At 41.5% G+C, this 18,443-nt stretch overlaps 1 protein-coding gene and 1 long non-coding RNA gene across 8 annotated transcripts in view; both read left to right on the top strand.

Moving 5' to 3' along the window:
* MEIS2 (Meis homeobox 2) overlaps positions 1-2,768 on the top strand; it is a 181,040-nt gene extending 178,272 nt beyond the window's left edge. For all 7 annotated transcript variants that reach the window (XM_037900516.2, XM_037900518.2, XM_027831500.3 and 4 more), the window contains one exon: positions 1,337-2,768. The gene's annotated coding sequence lies outside the window, so the exon portion shown is untranslated. The remainder of the gene's footprint in view (positions 1-1,336) is intronic.
* Positions 2,769-10,289: 7,521 nt separating this feature from the next.
* Positions 10,290-18,030, top strand: LOC119566210. The gene is made up of 4 exons (XR_005225289.2): positions 10,290-11,412; positions 11,799-12,162; positions 13,293-13,451; positions 14,344-18,030. It is a non-coding gene; the product is annotated as an uncharacterized LOC119566210 (long non-coding RNA).
* Positions 18,031-18,443: the final 413 nt, after the last annotated feature.

Consider the following 18,443-nt stretch of genomic DNA (forward strand, 5'->3'; position numbering starts at 1 on the left):
TTTTTCTTTAAGATATCTTTACAAAATATTAGCACACATCAAACAGACATTGGGACCCATCATCCCTTGGGTTGTCTGGCCCCTGCTCCCAGAATAAAGAGCCAGAATTATTAAATGGAAATAACAGAGAGAATGGAGGGCATTGAACCAATGCAACATTGTCACTCCTGCAGCACCTGTGCTAGGGGCTGCATGAGTGGGAGATGTGTGCCTAGGGGGGTCCGAGAAGCAGCCACTATATTCGGTATTATTCTCTGGGAAATCCATGTCATTTCTAGTTTAATCGCTCTCTGCCAGTAGCTCACCAGTGGCCCACTCATGAGTGAATTGTATTGCCATGGGGAGTAGGGTTGGGGAGCAATGCACAAGGGCTAGTCCCTGGGGATTACAGACATGGATGTCAGAGCAGGGAAGCGTGAAGTTATAGGACCGCACTCCTTGCCTTCTTGGGTGACTGTATAACTCCACCTTCTGGTGGAGATGATGTTTTGGACCCTCTTTACGGTGAGCAGTGTGGAGCTTTCTTAGTAAATATTCTCTGCAGGAATAGATGAAAGGGCCCACTGTCCATAACTCTCTGTGTAACAGTACTCCTTGAAAAATTGCAGCTGCAGAGCCAACTCCTGTTTGCCTTACTCAGGTGAGTAGCCCCACTGCCTTCTGTGGATCTTGAGATACGGCAGCAGGATATGGCTTATAATGATATACTAGGATTTTAAGACTTGTTCTAGTGGAACAATATGACATGTACTTTTAGGCCTAAGACTTTGAGGTACCGAGTAGCTTCATCTCCATTGACTTCACTGAGTGTTGAAGGCACTCGGCATATCTCAGGAGTCACTCAGCACCTTTCAAAGTTGAGCCTTTTGTTGGTTTCTGTTTTGTTCATTTACGCAGTTGGGTCCATTGATCTGTGTGCGGAACTTGCATTAATACTCCTTGTGCAGAACCAGGACAGGCGATAGCCTTTATATTTTTAAAATACCAAAACCAAACAAATCAGATATTGATATTCAATTGACATGTGTTTACTTAACAGTATGCATCCTCCTGGAATTTATCATAGAAATTCACCCAGTAGGCTTTTTAAAGTACGCTTACGTTTTGTGACACTCAGTTGTGCTCAATATTTAGTTCTGTTATGTGCATTATCCTGCTGAATGATCAAATTAAATTCAAACTAGAATTTGAATGTCTGCAAACATTGGCAAGAATCTGCAGCTAAATTTAGATGGAAGATTTTCAGTGTCTGTTGTTTTTCTTGTTCGTTTTAGATGGGTAAATTGTAAAAATGTTTAGGAACCTATACTGATTTTCTTTTACCCTCTTTGTCTAGGTTTGCAAGGCATGCCAGGGGACTGCGTCTCTCAGGGTGGTCCTATGGGTATGAGTATGGCACAGCCAAGTTACACTCCTCCCCAGATGACCCCACACCCTACTCAGTTAAGACATGGACCCCAAATCCATTCATATTTGTCAAGTCACCCCCATCACCCAGCCATGATGATGCACGGCGGACCCCCTACCCACCCTGGAATGACCATGTCAGCACAGAGCCCCACAATGTTAAATTCTGTAGACCCCAGTGTTGGTGGACAGGTTATGGACATTCATGCCCAATAGTATAAGGGAACTCAAGGGAAAAAAACAAACAAAATATCAAACCTATTTGAAGACTTTTGAACTTTGACCAGATATTGACACTTAAAACGAAATTCCAGACAGCTGTGATTATTTTTTACTTTTGTCATTTTTCATCAACAACAGAGGACCAATGAGAAAAGAACAGAAATGTGAAATCATGGGCTCACTGAAACAATTATGTCCATGTAAAGATCCTCTGAGGGAAAAAAACAAAAAACAAACAAAAAAGACTCCAAGAGTTATAACTACTGTAGTATAAACATAGGAACTAAGTTAACTTGTACATTTCTGTTGATCACTCCGTTATGTTGCCTCAAATAGTTTTAGAAGAAAAAAAATTCCTTGTTTTCCACACTATGTGTGTTGTTCCCAAAAGAATGACTGTTTTGGTTCAGCAGTGAAGTCACTATCCATGAAAGACTACAGTATATTTCAGACCCGTTTTGGCCAGTCAGAAAAGAATTACCCTGGAGTTGAAGATGAAAAATCTTGCTGGGTCTCTCATCACTCAGAAGACAGTTCCAAGAAGGCCTTGCCATCCCCTGGTTTTGTTCCTTCATAAATGTGTCCTTTAGTTTCAAACAGATCTTTATAGTTTGTGCTTCATAAACCCATTTTGTGGACTCTTCTTCAAAGAGCTTGCAGGTGAAGATTTAAAAGACAAAGCAGGAGCTTCTTCCAGTAGTTCTGAGCCTTGGCTTTGGACAAAACAAAACTAAAAGTTGGGCAGCTTTCCTCAATGAAAGAAGTTACTAATGGTCTTTGCACCAAACCTAGAACTTTATCATGAACTCAAAGCTTGGGAAAAAAGCAAGAGAATACTGTAACAAACTTCGTACAGAGTTCGGTCTATTAATTGTTTCATGTTAGATATTCTATGTGTTTACCTCAATTGAAAAAGAAAAAAAAAAGAATGTTTTGCTAGTATCAGATCTGCTGTGGAATTGGTATTGTATGTCCATGAATTCTTCCTTTCTCAGCACGTGTTCCTCACTAGAAGAAAATGCTGTTACCTTTAAGCTTTGTCAAAATTTACATTAAAATACTTGTATGAGGACTGTGACGTTATGTTTAAAAAGACGGTGTTAAGTCACAAAATGCGGTAATAAATATTTCATTTTTGATTTTTTGTTAGGCTTTTGAGTTTTTAATCATGATTGGGAAAGATGGCATTTGTCGAGCAAAAATGTCTAAGATGGATTTCTTACTAATGAGTCTGAAGAACGGCTGCTAAAATCAGAGACCAGACACCACAGCAGGCATAGCATAGGCTGATGAGACAACATCTGAATTTGTACATTTCTACTGAACAGACACCAGGTCACAAAATCCAAATGTAGTCTCATCAGATTATACTTTTTGTAGCTGTATTGATATATATATAGAGAAAGAGAGAGAGAGAGGTATGGCTTTAGAATAGCTGTATGTACACACAAACCCTGCATAACTACAGTGTGTTTAAAGCGGGAATGATTAAAGAATATTTGTAACACAAGGCTGGATTGAGAAGTTTTAAGCAATCAAACCCATCTTTGACTTTAATGGGAGCTTTGCTTCCATAAGGAGTGCAGAATCGGGCCCTGGAAACTGTTTTATTACTTTATGTCACAAAAGCAAAAACGATCAGGTGGATGAATTGGGAAAATGTAAATTTAACTTTTGAAATGCAATTAGATGATCTAGGTCCACTGAGGGGAGGAGAATTTGTTTTAACCAAAATAATACAGACTTCTTGTGCTCTGAAATAACTAAATGAAAGGAAAGTATCCTATGTTCTAACTCTAAGCCATTACAGCAAGAAATTGAACCTTCCTCCTCTGCAGTGAGGGAATTTTCTCATTACTTCAGTGGTAACAGAATCGGGTCCCAAGAAGAGGGGAAAGATTTGAGTTTCTTATTGATTGCTATTTTGGAGAATAAAAATACCTTAATTATCTTTACTTTCTAGGAAACAACTGTCACTGGTTTATTATTAAAAACTGACTGACAACTTTTAATCTTTGGAATGTTGAAAAAGTCTTAGCTTCCCAGTTAATGTTTAATTTCTGAACTGAGTAAATGGACCCACGCTGCTGGCAAAGGAAGGAAGGAGGCAAGTGGAATGGGCGGGAGGATTAATTTAGCAATCGGGTCCTGCTTTGTAGCCGTCTTTTAAGGCATTCCCTGAAATTTAGAGGATGGGAGATTCCACATTTGGCTTTCATTCTTTCTGTCCTGATTAAAAACGCCCCGATCCTTAATTCCTGTATGAAATGCACATCCTGTCCTCCCGATTTCAAAGTCTTTGATTATTTTGATGAGAGAAATAACAAGAATAAGAATCAAAGAGGAGTTGTCTTTGCATCACAAAAGCTACTTATTGTATCCGATTTGCTGTCATTTCCCCCTCCGATTTGAGGAGGAATATATATATATCAAGATCAACGAGGGGGTTCTTTTCCCTAGTAGATTGTTATTTTTGTAATGAGTTAAATATTTGTAATACTGGTATATTTTCTCGCTGGGCTGTAATCTGCGGGAGCTGTGTTGCTGGAATCCAATGTAAACAGATTGCTCCAATCTGAGGTTTGCTATTTAGTATGGAGGGTTCCGATTTGGGTGTATTTAAGAAATGCTCAGCTGTCAAAAGTAAAAAAAAAAAAAACCGGGAATAGTGTTTTGACAGCGGTATAGTGTGAAAGGAAATACTGTAGTATGAATAAAATTGCTTATGTTCTGAGAAACGAAGGGTAATAGAAAAACACCTCTTGTTTTGCTATATATGTGTGTGGAAACTTGGCATGTAAATTTCCACTTCGCTAAGAGATTCTGGGGAGAGGGCTGCAGTCACCCCAAATTAGGGCTTTTCAGACTGTGCACTGCAAAAGGAGAAGTGGGAAACGATGTCTGTGTCCGTGCCGCCTTTCGGCAGAGTCCTGTCCTGACTTACAAGGAGGAAATGTTAGTGGAAATGCTTTATATATGTCTGGCCCAGAGCTGATTTGCACGGGTGGGGGAAATGTGGCAAATTTATCTAGCAGCTGTCACAAGATGGAACCTGTTTTTTTCAAAGGATCCAGTGAGTGTTCCTGTACAAGTTACAGATCAGCCGTGCACCCCAAGCATTTGACAGGACGAATGAGGGCCCTCACTGCATTGCCTTTAGAAGTGGGAGGATCCCGTAAACATTTGCTTAACTTCACCTTTCATTTTGAGAGGCAATCCAGTGGATCCAGAGGGCAAATCCCCAGATCCTGTGGTTTACAGGCGGGTCTCTGCAGGAAGCGTGTGTTTGGCTTGGAAGGGAAGGATTTCACGCGACTTTGCGGTGATATCTCCGCCTCGCAACTCTTCACAATTACGATCCTGGTTGGAATCAATAGCAAATGTTGTTTTTAAACACTTTTTTTTAACACGCCTTCGGGGGAGAGGGGGAAACCGCACAGCTCCAGCAATATCGCTGAGCAAGCTGCTGTGGAGGTGGAATTCTGATCGGGCTGGGGAAACCCGGCATCTTTGTCCTTGGGGTGGGGCGGGGGGGCTGTGCTGAGAATAGAGACTGTTGGGCAACGTGTTGGAAGGCCGATTTTAATATTAATCGTTTTGGTGGAGAGAAAGAGACAGAAGGGAGTTTGCCCCTCTGCGACAGTGATGATGGATGACCCAGCACCGCCAAACAACTCCGCCCCTCCATCCTCACCCAGTGTCAAAGCTACTTTACTTGCAGCTTTAGGAGTAGAATAAACACCCTCGCCCCTTCTAACGCATCGATTTGTGGATCATTATGAATCAATTACTGCTCTCGGTGGTTACTTGGCTGAAATAAAACGGGCTGCGGATGGGGAAAGCGCTAGAAAGAAACGCAGAACAGACCTTATAGTAATATTGCTACTACTAATAATTAGTATTAATAATAAGAATTCAGGTTTGGGCACTTTCCAAAGATATCCCCCCCTCCCCCCGGCTGAATTATTTGCTGGATGCGAGCCACCCTGTGTGGTAGCTGCTCAAGTTAAAAGAAAGACTCTCAAACGAATGGGTTTTGCATTACACGCAATTACTTCGAGAAACAGCGACATATTCGCACCGTACCGCCGCCGTATGTATCTTGTATTTAACTCCTCTAGAGAAACCCACTGGAATGTGAGAAATGGGCTAGTCCGTGCGGCCGCACATAGGCCAAGTACGGGGAGTTAGCGAGGCCGAGTGGCATTTTCAGAAGGAGGTTTTAGGGGGGAGGAAAGTGTGTGAAGTCGGGTTTCTCTCTCTGTTCCCATTTGCAGCAGTGTTTGAGGACCTCAAGGTGTTTCTATGGCTACCTTGTGTATGTGGGAGGGTCAGATGTGGGGGTGCCCAAGAGAAAAGGCAGCTCTTGGGTGATCATTTATCAATGTCACCCACATAATGATTCTCTCTGCAGCCTTCTATTGATGAGGATAATTACATTAGCTCAGAGTGACTGATCAATGAAAAACCACCAAACAAAAACTTCTTTACTCTTCTATAATACCAAAAACAGATACAGAAATAAGATAGAAAGCCAGGGCGGGATTTCCCCCTTCCTTTCTCTTTACCAATGGATTTTTTTTTAAACAAACAGCGGAAAGTAGGGAAATAATATTAGATCTATTCCATTTAAAAGGAGGCTACAATTTTGCCTGTGAAAATGTTCCCTTCAAATCTGTTGGCATCAGTCTTTCCCTGGTAAAGTATATCATTAGTTTGACTATGAACTGCTGCTTCTCTGCTGGGGTCCAGGTTCTTGCCCCTTACACTTGTGCTGAGCCTTCTGAAAATGGAGAGGGAGCGTTTGCAGCGACGGGGAGGGAAGAGGGTGCAAATCATTTTCCTTTCAAAACTGCAGTTGTCAGGTTTTCTTTGTTTTTAATCACTTCCCAAAGTAGCTCTGCTAAAGACCGAATGTTGTCCCCGTCAGGCGCTGTTATACTGCTGAAAGTTTGCAGTTCCATTGCGATTTCGCTCTTTCGGGAGTTAAATATCAATATTTTCTCAATTAACGCGAATTCTAATGTTTTTACTTGTGAGTTGTTAAAGGCGCCGTAAATGTTATTACAAAGCCGCTAAGCTTCCGAGCACCGCCAGCAGACAGGTTGAGGGGCTGGGTTTTTTTTCTTCTCTCCAAAGGGCCTGCATCAGAAAGTCGATCATTTTAAATAACAACAAGGCAAACTGATGGGAAGGAAAAAACGGTTAGGGACAATACCACTTCATGACGCTCTCTCCTTTCCATCTTGTCCTGTGTCTCACATCGTCCCGCGAAAGTGAGAGCATCCTGTTTGCTTAAAATATTCCTAAAGGGCACCAAAAGGGTTAACTTAGTTTATTTGGATGAAAACTAGAACATTGTTGCATTTAGCAGCACGTGTTTTGCGTCCTCTTTCCCATCCCCCGCACAACACTGATGATGTCGAGCTGAACACGCATTTGCTGTGTGTGTGTGTGTATGCAATATCCCAGTCGGAGACTGCACTACTATGTGTGTTATATGTAATGTGCATGTTAAATTAGTATACAGTGTTTACTATATACAGTGATATATCTTTAACCACACAGCCTGCTAATTATTATGTACGTAGTAATGAACTTACATTTCTAAACCAACTTGTAAACACGCCTCAAAGTTAACATTTGAAAGTAAATGCAAGTCTGGAAGAGGCTATTTTGCGTATCTTTTGCAGACCTTTTAAAACAAATATTGCCAAATTTCTTGTGATAAAATCCAGTTTAGGCGCCGGATTCCGATCTCATTTACACAGGGTTAACTCCACCATTGACTTGAGAAGCCGGCTGGGGCCCTGAGCTCACAAATAGCCCTTTATTGTCTAGAGTTGCCCCAAAGGTGTTTAACATTTCTTAAATTAGCTCCTAGAAGAAATAGTGCAAACTTCTTTGCTACGGTGCATGCCAGTTCGAGATCAGAAAAGAGCCAGCGTCCTGAGGGGTATGCATTTCTTATGTCTAATATAGTCGAGCTAGCTAAATAATTGCAAGGGGAATGGCTAGAGAGAAAATTGAAACTCTTTCTATATTCCAAATAAAACTACTGCATTCCTAATATTTACCAAGTTGCTATTGTGTAGAAATCCCCACGTTGTGCTCCATATACCGGAAGCAAACAACTCCCCTGGCCATCACATACATTCCTCAGATAATCAGTGTCCCAAATCACTTAATCAAGAACCCTAAATTAATAATGGGGGCTCTGAGTTTCAGTGACGTTTTACGTTGTTTATTGAGTCAAGTTCCTGGCGTTACAAACATTCACTCCTAGAAAAGGGGCTGGGGTTGCCACTTGGTCTCGAGTGTCTGGGTTATAAATTCAGCGTGAGGGAGAAAACAAAGGCATTATCTAGTTCTCACCCAACCAGGTTTCAAACTAGGATCTTACTTTGTTGTACAGTTGGATTTGTCTGAGAGGAAGGGTGGGGGGGGGTTGATGGAATCTATGCCGCTGGCCTTTTCCTGCGGATCCGGGTCCCCACGACGGAAACATTTTCAGATCTATGAGCCCCGAGTGGATAAACACCCACAATTACTATGGGACAAGGACGAGTGGCAAAACCTGAATGGAACGCAGCTTTGGCGTTGGGTGAAACTAATGATGTGCGGCTGCTTTACCCTTACAGGGAAGGAGGAGGGGGGGGGAGCCCTTTCTGATTAATAAGTAGCAGGCTAATGTTGAGGGCTTTTTCTGCCCGATTGCCTTTTTGAATTAGAGCCGATTTCTTCACACTTCAATAGGGCCTGTCTCTTTTAAAATGACTGACAGATTTGTTTCTCCTTTTTTCTCTCCCTGAGACTTAATGATGTAAATTTTCTAATTAGTTAAATCACGTTGCTTAAAGGCCTTAATATTTACCGGGCAAGGAGTGAGAGTCCTGAGTGGATCGCTTAAAATAGCCAAAGAAATAACGTTAGGCTTTTAAAAGAGAGGGTGAAGGGGGGGGGGGAGCAGGAGGAATTGGGGGGGGGAGGGGGCGATATAACGTAAAACTAGAGGTAAAGTTCAGCCTGGAGCTTCTTCCTTCCTCCTCCTCCTCTCCTCAAACCCCGCTTTTATTTTTCAATCAGCTAAGATTTAATTAGGAGCCCTCAGGCCGGACGATCTGATATTTTCTCATTAGTTTCCCATCAGTAGTCTTGAGTGTTAGATTGGCTTAAAGGTTGTCAACATTTGACCAATTTTATTTAAGGAAAAGAAACCACGCATTATAGCTCCGGGACCTGAGATCTGAAAATAAATCCTGCCCCGATCAGCGGAACTAACAGGCGAAAAAAATGTTGACAATTCATCGTTGTATTTAATAAGTTGCAGTTGCATAATGTACAGTGCGCAGGGCGAGAGACTGCAGCGAGCCGGTCCCAGGCAGTGACACCCGGACCAGCAGCCGCGAGCCGGGCTAAGGTGTATGTACCCTCACGCAAGGGTGTGATAAATACCTGGCGGGTACCTAAGGACAGTGAAGTCAGACAAGGCTGAGTTACAAGAAGTGAAACCCAAGGAGAGGAGCAGTTTAGGGTTTGGAAACTGCAGCTTATTTTGCCTTTTTTGTTGTTGTTCCAGCGCAATGAAACAAGCCTTGTGGTTACCGCTCCTTTAGCCCAGACACAACATCAGAGCGCCCCCTGCTGGCCAACTGAACAGAGCGCCTCCGGTCCGCAGCACAGACTTCTCAAGCAAAGCTTGCCAGTACCAGGGAGATTTCCTGTCAGGGCTCAGTGTTTAAATATATATGTGTGTGTATATATATATAAGAAAGGACACTCTCTGTTTCCCCCCACGCCTTCCTCTTGGCCTCAGGGGATTATAATATAAACTGTTTAGGAAACTGCCATTTAAAAAAAAAACTACAAAAACTGCAGATCTAAAAAGGGGAAAATGTTGATAACAAGGATAAATATACCGGTGTAGCTGCTGCGGTTTAGTTTGTGTCGATTTTCCTGCACTCGCGGAGAAATGCAGACATCAAAAAAGTGATCTTATCGTCCTGGGTTAACGATGGCACAGAGAGAAGAAGGGCAGGTAACATTTTGTCCCCCCTGCTATAGAAAAGTTAAACCCAAGATGTTACAGAATACCGAGAGAATACCTGTGCCAGTGAGCATGTGGTTACTACTGTAGTCGAGTTGTCATCCAGGGAACTGCTATAACTTGCCACCTAGCTTCTTGATATTAAATGTAATTATACACATACACTCCCTCTACAGTCATACCCTGTGTCTGTGTGCCTACACTTACCTACACAGCATTGTGCATAAGCATTCGGTGGGAAGCTAAAAATGACAGTGAAACATGACCAAATAAGTGTCACATTTCCCCAGTCATTTATATGTAAGCTTACGATGTCTGCTCTTTAAAAACAGCAAAATCAGCTGTCCTAAGAACCTGATGCTATGGCATGCTCGGGTTGTTGTTGTTTTCTTATTACGCAATGGCTATTTCGCACATTGTTTATCCTTGCATGCGCGCACACACACACGTTAGAATAATAAAGCCTAGTCATTTTTTTCTATGGGGCCGTAATGATCACCTTGAACTAATATCTAAATTATTAGCACCATCTTCTTCTGGGAGAAAACGACCTGGAAATTCAGCGGTAAAGTGGGATCCTCAGGTAACAGCAGAAGCAGCTTTTATGCTCAAAAGCGTTCAGACAGTGGGCAGTTGCCTTCCTGGCAAATTATTCTCCATAACTTCGTGCGTGAGAGCAGACGGTTTTCTTCTAATGTTGGGTTTTTTCAACGTCTCCTTTGGAGGAGCTGCCGGTTCAGTGGGGCGGACTCAATCAGGAGTGGAGCAGGCAGCCCCCGGTGGAAAACAGTGACATGTAACAAAAGCAGAACACCATTTTAAAGCTCCAATAAAATCGTAAATCACTTGTGTTTAAAGAGGCACCAGGGCCACTGTGTAAACTGAGGTACAGTTAAATATTTATAGTTTAAAGGATTATTTTGTCTATTTTAGAAGAAACATCAAGTTCACTTGGTTCAGGGCTCTGTCTACACAGAAATACAGGCACAACAATGCCCTGCAGAAGAGCTGAAGGGTTTGGATCATGGCAGTAGCTCCCCAAATTTATTTTCGTTTTTTTTAATGTGTGTGTGTGTGTTTGTGTGTGTGTGTGTGTGTAGAGGGAGGAGGAGGTGGGGGAGAGGAATATATAACTGAACTGCAGAAAACACCTTTCTGGAAACAAAGGCAAGGAGCAGCATTTCAATTGCAAATGCATCAGCCAGAGACCAAATAACAGTTGTGGGAAGACACTCATAAAATTAATGTACCTTACTTACAAAAAAAAAAAAAAAATCAAATGCTTACTACAGTTACCTCGGTGCAGCTTAATAAAAAATTAGCCTTACTGACAGTCTTGTCAACATCTTAAGTAAATTATCATAGCGCTGGTCTTTGGAGAAGAGACCCCACACTTCTTGCTAAAACACCTCCTATCGTTAATCTTAAACCACTTGAAGATTATGATGGAAAGAATGGGATCGCTAGCCATTATCATCTCAAATTGCTGTTAAAAAGTCCGCTGTTTATTTTTGCAACCAAAGCAAATGTATCTGGGAAATACAGAAGAGGGAAGAAAGGAAAACACAAGAAAGGCAGAACAATTGAGGCGAATCCTGTTGCAACCCCGATGATAAACACATGGAAAAGGCTGTTACTGCTCTTTGGATTGCTGGAATTTGGGCAGACGTTAGAAAAATAAACAAAGCGATGGCTCCACATCAGCTCTGTAAATGCAATGATACAGTCAATGGAAGGTAACTCTTTTTCTAAATTAATTTTCCTTTTCCTGAATACTTAAATATTTGCTTACCTCCGCATCGACCAACTGATAAATACCAGAGCTATTTAAAAACTACTTACACCTTCAAGTGCTCATTTTCTTATACAAAATAGGTTCCTTTTTATTTCTGTCTTTTTCAATGTGTTGTATGCTTTTATAATAACAATAAAGTCTCTAATAGCATTTATTTATGATGATCCTACACACCTGAAAAATCTGCTCCCAATGAAATCTTTTCAAGAGGGATCTATGGTTTTATTGTAGTCCTTCCTGTTACAATCTGATTCCACTTTATATTGCCCTTTTTTTTTTTTTTTACAGCTGGAAAATAAAATATTCTTTTTGTTCAATTAATTCCAGGATTTGGCATAAACGGGGCAATCTGCTGTGTTCCAGTCATTCAACCTGAAATGTTATCCGCGTACCTTTGCACCTTAAGTGAATGCACAGTTCGAGGCGAACGGTGCATGTAGCTGAATACAACCAAAATGCAGATTGTAAAGTCCTTCTTTAAAATGCAACAGTTCACAGGAACGTTTAACAATACAATGTGAAACAATCGACTCCCCTCCCCAAAGACAGAGAGAGAGAGAGAGAGAGAAAACACTAAAACCTGAGGATGCAAATTAAACTAAACTAAACTCATCTCCATGCTTTGGCGAGTTGCATTTTCCTGTTGTTCCTACGAGGACTCCATTTCGATATCAGTGTAATAAAGAGAGAGGTAGGTGGGTTGATTTGTTTTTTGTTTAAATGGAGACAATATTTTTCTCTTGACGTTAAAAGGATGAATAACATGCGAACGGAAACTTCTGCCTTAAGCTCTGCCCAGGTACGTGTAGCACAGCCAGCCAGCTCCACCGCCTGCTCCCCCGCATTGCCCCAGCAGTGACCTCAGCCCGGAGATGCAGAGAGGTGAGAGGTGACTCTGCGAGCTAGCGCAGACCTGGCCCTTTTAGAGCCATAGCGTGGAACTGGGGCTAATCAGTCCTTCACTGGATTAAAATATAGGGACCAGGAGGGAAGCCCCTTGGTTGCAAAGAACATGCACTGAGAACGAAATAGCAATCAAATGAAGAGAATACTGTCCTGAGCAGAGGGATTTAGCACTAACAAACAGTTTTGTGAAGGCAAACGGTAAAATTATACACGCACTGTACCGCTAGATCAGTCAGACATAGACCTCTGTCTGTCTGTGCGATCATATCTGTCTATGACACACACTGTCATGAAATAAGGTGACAAAGTTATGATACAGCGTGGAAGAACTGTAGTCCTATCTGCTGTGCAACTGAGATGTGCACAAGCAGTAGGTTGTGGAACACTATGCGCTGGCGTGGTAAAATAATTGTCTCCATATCTAGAGATCCACTATTTACATTATAATGTACAACTCAGTTACATAAGAAATCCGGAAAAGATTGGCAAATTGGGTACTAGTTATCCATTTCGCTCTAAGGTATGGAAACAGAGAGAGAGAGAAATAACTCGGAAATATATACATTATACACACTCACATACACACAGATAATGGAACATTTGCAAAGTGATCGCTTAAAACAAATGTTCCTTTATTATTTGGGTACCAACGATTTTTCATAACCACGTGGAATCAGAGAAGATGGTCAACTGTCTGGTTAAAGTAGTCTGCTCGAATGCAATTATTTTACTAGGTTAATATGCAATTGCAAGAAGAATGAGCATAGGAATGACCTGGGATGCAAGGGAAAATATGTTCAAAACTAAAGAATGTTGGGGGAATGGGAATATTTGGAGCAGGATAGGGACCTGTAGTAAGAAATAGTTGTTTTTGTTGCTGAAGCCAGGTTACAAAGTTTAGGTTTTGTTTTCCAGGGAGCAAAACGTTCATTTTACACAGTAGTAAGCGGCTTCTTGATCAGTGCTGGAATGAATTTCGGGAGTGGCGCGCATACAGCTCTGCGCGAGGAAGAAATGGGTTGCGCGTTGTCGCAGCGATATTTTCCGGAGCAATCAAACAGACCCGCAGCTCAGGTAAGCTGCCACACGAAACTATTTTTAACTGAACAAAAGCCTGGGCAAACAACACGTGACGTCAGTGGCCAGCCTCCTCAGCTAGTGAAGGAGAGACGAGCTTATCTCACCGAACCTTTCTTCTGCCCCCTCCGCCTCCCCAAAATGCATAAAGGAGGAGGCAAAGCTCACTCCGTTCTTATGAAGCACCTCTTGGCTGATCCCGCCTGTATTAAAGAGCGGCCTCATAGCCTAGGGGGGTTGTACACCGCGGAGATGGGAACTACAGAAGCCAGGCTAAGGAGACGCGAGGGAGGCAAGGGTTAAAAGGCGATGTAAGGGACAGGTGTAGCAGAAAGCTCTGCTGCGAAGTGACAGCTGTTACTAAAAATATTTCGCAACTTTGGGGACTGTCAAGAGTGGAAGTTCCTTTAGCCCACAAGCCTTTCCCTCTCTGTGTCTGCAAGGAATCAGAATCCCTCATGAGCTGCAGGCATTGTTAAGGGTAGGTCTAGTTCTGCGCCTGGTTTATCGCTAGCACACACATCTGCTCAGGAGACAAAGGCAAGTGTATTTATCCGACCCCCTCCCAGCAGCTCCCAGCGCCTTGCTCGCGCACACAGACTGGAGTAAACAGCAAGAGACGTCCCAAGTTTAGCGATCAGAACAAGGCTTGATTTATCGTGAGCCCTATTCGCAGGCACTGTAAAGGCTAGTGACCATTATTTCCTAAGAAACAGTTCCCCTCATCCCGAGCCGTGCTCCCGCGCCGAGTGCAAAAGGCAGTGAGAGACTCACTCCGGCTCTGTCCTGCCTGGAAGGAAGGTTTGACCCCCGGGGCTTTCTAATACTGTAAACTTTGGAAATCTCACGCTGTTTCAAACGATTATCACGCTTTCTTTCTGTTGTGCAGGCGCCCTGAGGGATGAATGGGTTCCCTGCAGCACCGGCCTGGGGGGCTAAGGGATCTCGAAAGGTGAGGTTTGCCCAGCTCCTGCCCAGAGTCTGCCACTCCTTGCAAGGAAGCCTGAGTCTGGGGAGGGACGGAGCGATCAGGAGCTGGGGGCTCTTTGCCAGGGAGGAGGCTGGAGTGGGGTGAACGCATCTGCACGCAGGCATGAAACCTTGCGAGCTCTGGGCGAATTCTCCTCGCCTCCTCCCCCTTGTCTTCCTGCGTCTCCTCCGCCTCTGCAGCCAGAGCCAACAAGGGGCCGCGATTCGTTTGGCCGAGTTAGTTAAAATAAATAAACCCACGAAGATTCACTGGCGAGCAATGCCGCATCGACCCGAAGGTTTATTAAGAAGCGAGTCTGCTCCAGTCCCTCTTAAAGGCGAGAGGGTTGCAGCCAAGCAGAAGTCAAGTCACACTTGTTGTTATTCAATTCAAACTCCCTCTTGCCCTCCCCTGTGCCACCCCGGGGAATCTCACACACCAAAGCCATTGGCAATCGCTACCCACCTCTCATCAGCCCTTTGCCACCCGCCGCAGAGCAGAGTGGGGAAGGGAGCTGGCACAGCTAGCCAAAGCAAACACAGCCCTGAGTTAAACTCATTTCCTCAGCGAGCCTACGGGACACGTTGGGAGATGGCATCAAACCCGCTCAGCTTGTTCATCTTCTCCCTCCGCTCCGATCTGAGCAAGGATGCAAGGAGAGGGCTGCCACAAAGTGCTTTTTCTGTCTTGTTGGCGATGGGGATTGTTAACCCGAATAAAAATCCTTACAGCTGTCTCCTGGTGAAGATGCAATTGGTGTTATTGCCAATCACGATTAGCAATAATTAGCCCGAAAGCGTGAAGGATTCAGCTGCCAAGGTATTCTGAATAACCTGTTTGGAACAGGTAACAAAACATTAGGTCCAAACACAAACTAACTGCAAACTTCCAGTAACAGGGCTCTTCCAAGAGGATCAGATTCCAAATAAGATCCTAGCTCCTGGCTCCTCATGCTACCTTTTCTCTCATGTAGTTTACATATCCATTATTATTTTTTCTACATCTGTATTTTCCCCCACAAAGGTCTCTGCAAACTTGAAGTAGCAACTAAGCATCTTCTCCAAACATCTTTACTTGTTTACTCAGCTCTCTCAATTTTAAATACAAAGTAAACAAACTGGAGGGATAATGCAGTCCCAGAGCCAAGCCAGAGCTGCTCTGTTTATGCTCTGAAACTCATCCTTAGGCCCTCTGAATTGGGAAAGTTTAAATGAAGTGTAACTAGAAGAAGGTCACAGGTGACTGACAAGTTCAAGCTACTTATCTCAATTATCAAATAGTTTTATTTCCAAATTGTGTTCAATTTGATTTTCCTGCCTCGCCACAAATTAGCTTAGAAAAAAATCAAATGAAAGCAGACAATTTAAGCCAAATCCTGTAAACCATTATTTATTTGTAAAATCATTTTTGTGATATATACTCCCATTAATGGTTATGCGGTTGCCAAATCTTTCCAAGTGGATTTAGAAATGTAGCCATCAAATTATTTCAAAGGCAGGACTATTAGGGACAAAAATAATTATGAACTTTCAGAAGCATTATAAAAAATAAGTTTCTGAATGTTGTCTCTTTAAATTTCACTTAAATTTTCATTTCATTTAAGCCTTGAGGCACAGTAGAGAGATATTCAGTGTCTAACAAGGAGTTTGGAAAATAATGCTCAGTACTAGAATAGAGCACAATTTCTCCATAAAATATGGATAAGGAATCAATTCATAAACACAAATACCCACTAGAACTGAGTTTTAATATAGCATTTCATATGAAAATTTTTATATGCATTATTTAGGAGATAACAAAAGCTCTTCAAATCAAGGCTTATACAGTCACATCTGGGGGTTTTTCCCTTCTAATTTTCATTTTTTAGAGAAAATATTAGGAACAAAACTACATTGCCCCCTGTTACCATATATATTAACTATTACCATCAGCTTTTAATCAGCAACATGTATATTGCCTTAGATTTACAGAATCCATACCATGATGCTTCTTTCAGAGGACAGTAAAATAAGGATACTATCTTTATTCAGTTGTAAGATTTGATGTTAAAAAACAAAAGCACAAACACACTTGTCTTACCATTTGTTTTAAGTATATTTAAGTACACACACACTGAAACTGAAGTAATGAACGTTAGATGACATCATATAAGCAATCAGAGAACTGAGAACACAGACCTCTCCAAATAAGAAGTGGTTAGAGTGAATTCACCTATATTAGACCCAGACTTATCCCTAACCAAAGGTGTTCTACTTGGGACATTTAGTAAATTTTCCTGTGTAAAGTCCAATCCCTGTCACTGTCAGTACAAATTCTTTAGGCCTTCCAGTCTAAATAAGCTATCTCCAGTAACCAGGGAAAGATTAAAAACCTACTCTCAGGTTTCAGATAGTTTGATATAATTCTTTTGCTAACCCCATTTTTTTTAATAACATGATTACTCTATAATCTAGATGAAAGGATAAATATTGAAGAAGGCTCCTTTGTGAGCCATATTTTTTTTCCAGTGTACACCAACACAGCTTTGTCCTTTGAATGAAAAGGCAGACAAAGTGTTTTCAAAATAGAAACACCTAGGATTATTTTGAAAAACATAAGCAGTTTTTTAAAAATACTCTGGAGTTTTCTGAACAACCCTGATGTACTCACATTCTTATCTCAACTTCTTTTTTTTTTTACAATTGTAAGTGGATAGTCAAGCTAAATTGATGCTTTATGTATATCTTGTCTCAATTTGTAAAACTATTCTCTGGAAGGAGATAATTTGAAAAAAAAAATACAAAAAAGAAGAAACGATACCACTGACAACAATTTACTTAAATTCACAAACCTTGAAATTGATGCATCTCCTATCAATCATAGTCAGAAGATTCAGTAAAACACATCCAACATTTGTATATCAAAAGTGGGACTAAAAAAACCTGTTTTGTTCAATTTAAACATCCTTCACCGTGTTGTAGTTTTATATGCCGATATTGATGTATGCACTTATTACAAGTTAGATTTCTCCTTTCAAACATCCATACGGTATTAACCTCACAAAATTAAAGTGCATGCCATTCTATTGTACAGATGTTTGTTCTCACTGGCTTACTGACAATGAAATATTTATTAAATAGTAATAAGGCGATATTGACTTCTCTATTCTGTCAATATGAAGATTTGTTGATCTGTGAGGTTAATATTGATGAGGCAGAGTGAGGTAAACATTTGGTCAGGAGGGTAAATAAATTCTGATATTGACATAAATAAAACTTAGTACTAATATGAAAACTAACCTCTTTTGTTTTTATTGGTTACACACACATTAGTGCAACCTATCAGCATGTGAATGCATAGAGCCATGTCGTATGCTCACGCCAATGTCAACACTTGACACTAGTTTTGCAGAACGTAGTCCAAAAATGTCTGTCAATGGTATTTAAAATTAAGCTCAAATGATGCCAAGCACTTGTGGTCTTTAGTCATGCTCTGTGTTCATTTCAAGCAGACAGTGTTAGTTTACAAATGGAGTAGTTCCTTAAAATACTACTGGATGGGCTCTGTTTATGTCCTCAATATTCTTCATATGAAGGAGACTTCTGTTCCTGCTTAAGAATGGCTTTGAAAGAAAAATAGGATGAGCTCTTCTGTCAAAATATTATTTTTGTTTGTTATCTCATCAAAATGTCAGTGGAAGTTTCCCCTCCTCTCTTTACCCTCTGCCACAGAACACAATAGCATACAGGCTTTGAACAATACCAGAAGCCATTTAACTTGATGAGTCTGGCAGAAGGAGCTACTATTTTGTTCATTATTTTCCTCAGATTTCCCTTCATTCTATTTAAGAGAAGCTCAGTGCTGCTTATTGTGGAAGAATCTACTATTCCATCCATCAGGTGTGTCTCTCCCAGCTTATATTATTTTAATCTATCATATTTATGTGTTGGAGACAACGTGCGTGACTTGCATCTTGGTTTTCTGGGTAGAGATTAAAGTTATGCAACCTAGTATTTAAGTTGATAATAGAGCTACGGACA

The sequence above is a fragment of the Chelonia mydas genome, chromosome 6 (genome assembly GCF_015237465.2).
Source record: "Chelonia mydas isolate rCheMyd1 chromosome 6, rCheMyd1.pri.v2, whole genome shotgun sequence".
NCBI classification, from domain to species: Eukaryota; Metazoa; Chordata; order Testudines; family Cheloniidae; genus Chelonia; species Chelonia mydas.